Raw genomic sequence first — 6,000 nt, 5'->3', positions numbered from 1 at the left:
TTTGTCCTGCTTTTTTTCAAAACACGTTTTAAAATAGCACGATGTACACGCTGCCCTTAAAAATCTAACAACTTTCTGTAATGGTTTTTCTCCACAGTGATCGATATAGTTATGTACCTCCATCACAAGTATTTTCAAGTTGTTTTGCAGAGAATCCTTAAAGCTTTCTTTTTTCGTTTATGTTGTGGTCTTTTACCCCTGTCCAGTCAAGCGCATCTGATTTTGAATGATTTTCATTTCTATACTAGTACTATTTGATCGTCCAAGAACTACAGTCTCAACCGTTAAAGTCCTCCGATTAATATTGAGTATTTTCTTAATACAACTTTGATGAATTATTTCTTATAACGGGCAAATCTGTTTCTTTGGAAACTGTTTTCTTTGGAATATATATATATATATATATATATATATATATATATATATATATATATATATATATATATATATATATATATATATATCAATAATTAAACACATAGGTAGCCAAAACACAGAATACAGTTACACGCATGCATACTTAGGTAGATGTGCACTCCCACACACGAAACAAAACAAGCACAATAAAGCACGCGCGCACTTTCACGGGCGCGCACATCCATATCCAGTATAATACATACTAAACAAGCAATTAGAAATCATACGTGTGTATGTGTATGTGTATGTACACACATATGTGTGTATATATACATGTGTATATGTGTGTGCGCGCGTGTGTGTGAGTATGTATGCGTGTATGTGTGTATATATCATCTGTTATCTATCCTCCATCGTGTTTGTGTGTGTACGTGCACTTATATTTGGGTGACTAAATACATGTATACATATGTGCTTGGATTAGTCAAGAAAGAAAACTTCAACCAATATATATGTAAGGTATGGGTGTATGAATGTGTATGTGCGTGTGTGATTGTGGATGCGTGTGTCCATATATGTATGGGTGGATGGATATATACGCACCTGTATATATATGTGTGTATATATGTATATGGTGTCAGGTCATGTCATATGCTACTGGTACCATGTAACCCAGTACTACCTGCCTCATGGTCGGGTCACCGGCGACTAAACTGGTTCCCCCACCAGACTTGTTTGGTGAGGAGGGCGGCTAGTCTCCCTGGAGGATTAAAAACAAGACCTTCCAAAGGGCGAATGAACTCTTTTTCTGTGTCAACGGCCAACTAGCACCGTGTATATTTGTGTGTGTCTATGTGTGTATTGGGGCGGAGAGGGCTCCCGTAAGCCGTGGTGAAGGCAACCTTTCTAGGAGAAGCACATCTCTGATTAAAAAAAAACATAAAGCGGGAGACCAGTACCCGCATTAAGCTGGTCTGCAGTTTAATTTGTTGTCGGCTATCTTGCTCTTGCTTGTTGCTGGATCTCAACATTTTGAACCGAGAGAGAGACTTAGCTGTCGTACAAAGCTAAGACTCTGTAACATCATCTTTGTATAGATACTCCCTCAGACATTTGGGCTCATGGATTTTAAATGTCTGAGGGAGTGGAACTCGTCTGACAAGACGTTGCAATCATCATATATATATGTATGCATATATATGGGTGGGTAAATGCATTTGTGCATATGTGTATATGGATGTATGTGTATGTGTGAGCCCCTGCATATGTCTTCATATACATGCATGTGTGTATGTATGTGTGTGTGCCTGCATACGTATGCGGATGTATGCGAGCGTGTATGTACATACAAGTATGTATATATATGTGTATGTGCATGTGTATGTATATGTGTGATTATGTGTGCGTGTGTGTGTGTAAATATCATCTCCTGCCTATTCTCCATCTTACTTATGTGTGTGTGTGCGTGTACTTATGTTTGAATGATTAAGTACATGTATGCATGCGTGTTTTGATAGGGAAAGACAAAAAAAAATTTAACCAATATAAGTGAGTGGATGTGTGTAGTGAGTACTGTGTGAGTGTGTAGGTGGGTGCGTACATATGTCTGCTCCTACATATATTTCTGTGTATATGCGTGTGTATATGTATGTATGTCTGCGTGCGTGCATATAAGTTTTGTTTTACTCGACCGAGAATTGAAACCCGATCTACCTGTCCATTATCGTACACTGTTACCATTATGCCAAGGGGGCGCGTTGTGCATATAAGTGTGTATATGTATATGCACATGTATGTATATGTATGTGTGTGTAATTGTGTGTGAGTGTGTACTATACATCGGGAAAAAAGTAATAATAAAAACATAAAATCCTTCACCAATTGAACCAAAAGCCACTATTTGAACTCAACTTTGACTGGACACTACCAACACTTACTGTTAGAGACAGAATGTCTAAAACCTCATCACTCTGAAAAACACATTTAGTATCAGCAGAGGTAAAAATAACATTTCAAATACTCATTTAAAAAAAACCTTTTTACGAAAATATCTGAAGATAGCGAAACAAAGCTTGAAACGCGTTATAAAAATATTTTAAAATAAAAATATTATAAAAGGCTGAAAAAATAATAATAAATAAAATAAAAATACTTCAAAATAAAAATATGATAAAAGGCTGAAAAACACACAATTGCTGATGTCTACACTCTTTTAAATATATACATATATACACACATATATATACATACATATATATACATATACATACACATATATACATATATATACACATATATACATATATATACACACATATGTATATATATATATATATATACACAACAAAGAACAAATTTTAGCATACGTCTCCACACACAACACAAACAACCCAGAACTATTTACACAGGTAAGAAAAAACATTATCCTCCTCAATCAGAACGACAAAGTAAACAACATACTTAAAACAACAAAAATAATAAAAACAAATGCCAACCCAAAAACTTAAAACACATCCTAACTTCCTCAAAGCTCATGCAAAATGCAATAAACCGCGATGTGGAGTATGTGACATAATAATAGAAGGAAACACATACACATTCAAAAACCCAACACAAACATTCAAAATAAAAAAAAGGATCTAAATTGCACCTCCAGAAATGTAGTATATGCACTAAGATGCACAGCATGCAGCAAATCCTACATATGCACCACCAAAAATTTCAGCAATAGAGTGACCAACATCAAAATTGCAGATAACAGACACCTCTATGTTTCAAAACACATACACACATGCAGTGGAAACAGCTTCAAAATAATGCCAATCTTCCAAACAGACAATTATTTTTATTTACTTACACAGGAAAAAAAAAACTTCATAACAAGATTCACTCCTGAACTAGACAGAGCCTAATATCAACACACAAAAACATGAAATGCAAGGCACACTCGCATGCACATCCATATACATATACATACCCACACATAAATCAGAACCGACACATTAAAACACACACACACGCGTGCATACAACCACACACAGACATAACACCCCTATCTCTAATACAACACACTGAACTATACCAACCCTACTTAACCTCGAAACCAACAATACTGGGAGACACCTAGAACCATAGTGTAATATCTGTTAAAACACCTCGCTCCCTCTTTAGTATGTGGATGAGAACTCTCTCATGACTGAGACAACTATCATCCCTTCGATCATACCCCTTCCCATATCTATACCCCTCCAATTGGCCCCTCCCCCCTGGAGAACGAGATCTTCCCTACACTAGGAACCGATCCTGGGTCTGGCCATACCCACATGAGGAGACAAATAAATAGAAACATTAAAAAATCCCCTATACATATTTTTAAATACACCCCTCTATCTAAACAAACATAATATAAGGAATGCCCGAACCGTCTAAGACTGAAACGAAAAATCAAAATACTAAAATCTAAGAATCCAAAAAAAAAATATCCAAATTAAATGAAAACACCCCTACCCTTATTTCAGAAGAGCTGGTTCTCCCCCCACCTCTCACACATGCACATTAGTAACGACCTTGGATCACAGTTACCTTCCTAGGGAAGCAAATAACTTCATAATACTATAAAACAGTACACACATTCTTCAAACCAATAAAAGAACACACACAAACACATCCTAATCCTCAAGGAAAAGAAAAAACACAAGCAGAAAGAGAGAGTGAGAGAGAGAAACACAAGACAGGAGTGACCACAGCCCAATAAAACAGTAATAAAAATTAAACATTCCAATGAATAGTAGACACACGTTTCCACCTCTTGGAAACATTTAAAATGAACTACGAAAAGGCTATTTTTACATCTCCAACACATTTTGAATATATTCTAAGCATTTTAAATAATTTCTGAAGAGGACGCTTCACAGAACGTCCGAAACGCTTTAAAAACGATTTCAATGATCTAAAAACATTATTACAATGATCTAAACATAATTCTCAATGAAAAACCAAGACACGGAATAATAAAATAATATTAAAAAATACACATTGTTGGTGACAACCCCATTATATATATATATATATATATATATATATATATATATATATATATATATATGTGTGTGTGTGTGTGTGCATATATATATATATATTGGTCTCCCGAGAAAAGGAGGGTCGCCCTGTAAATTAATTCCAGCCCGTTTGTCAATTCGTCTGTTCATCCGTTTGTCTGTCCGCACCTTTCTCAATAACTATGCCTTGAAATGTTTGAAATTTTGCACAAACATTAAACATGATATGAGTAAAAAAGTTACAGAACGGATTTTTCGGGAATACTCTGGTTGTCCCTTTAGGGGTTTCTTTTGGCTTAAAATTGCTCAAATTGATACTTTTGTGCTTATTAAAAAAATTGATGCCTTGGGTTTTTATAAAATTGACTGAAAAGTTGTAACTACTGTTTTCTATCTAATTTTCTTTGTCTATACTTGAATGGTGCTGAACCGAAATTTAAATATGTTAAGGCTTTGGAGGCTTTTGGGACTAAATGGGGGGGGCAAATGATAGACTTATTCATTTCTTTTGTTGTATGGTGCAGAACTCAAATTTACATATGTTAAGCCTAGAACTACACGATTTGTTAATTTTAATCAGGATTAGACATCCACGGGGGACGTTTGGAGCTTGATAGAGGAGGGAGGCTAATGCTGAACTTTGTAATTTTTTTATGTCCTTTTCACTGTGCACTCACGAGGGAGCATGCATACTTTCTTTTTTATCGATTCTCACTCTTTTGGGTCAAGATTTCTGAATTAGTTCTTATAAAGGGCAAGTCTGTTCTTTTGGAAAATTATTGTGTGCAACAACAACAACAACAACAAAAACACAAAAGTGATATATATATATATATATATATATATATATATATATAAGCATTATGATTTCATATATGCATGTAAAATTTTATAAGGATTCATAATATTTTATGTATCTATTTTTAGTGTATATATATATATATATATATATATATATAGTCAGGTAATGTCATATGCTACTGGTACCATGTAACCCAGTACTACCTGCCTCATGGTCGGGTCACCGGCGACTAAACTGGTTCCCCCACCAGACTTGTTTGGTGAGGAGGGTGGTTAGTCTCCCTGAAGAATTAAAAGCAAGACATTCCAAAAGGCGAATGAACCCTTTTTCGGAGTCAATGGCCAACTAGCACCGTGTATATTTGTGTGTATGCATGTGTGTGTTGGGGTGGAGAGGGCTCCGATAATCCGTGGTGAAGGCAACCTTTCTAGGAGAAGTACATCTCTGATTTAAAAAACCATAAAGCAGAAGACCAGTACCCGCATTAAGCTGGTCTGCAGTTTAACTTGTTGCTGGCTATCTTGCTCTTGCTTGTTGCTGGATCTCAACATTTTGAACCGAGAGAGAGACTTAGCTGTCGTACACAGCTGAGACTCTGTAACATCATCTGTGTATAGATACTCCCTCAGGCATTTGTCTATAAAAATGGTCCCGTGGCGATGGAAAAGTTGTGACGCATGGAGGCTTCAAATGCTGGAAGCATGTAATAACTGATCTCAATGACCGTCTTCAGTATCATGCCTGCTTGAGTGTGTGAATTCACCAGTAGCACTAAAAAAAAAA

Source organism: Euprymna scolopes, chromosome 9 (genome assembly GCF_053919585.1).
Source record: "Euprymna scolopes isolate OS-2025 chromosome 9, ASM5391958v1, whole genome shotgun sequence".
Classification (NCBI taxonomy): domain Eukaryota; kingdom Metazoa; phylum Mollusca; class Cephalopoda; order Sepiida; family Sepiolidae; genus Euprymna; species Euprymna scolopes.
Note: the sequence above shows the minus strand (reverse complement) of the source record.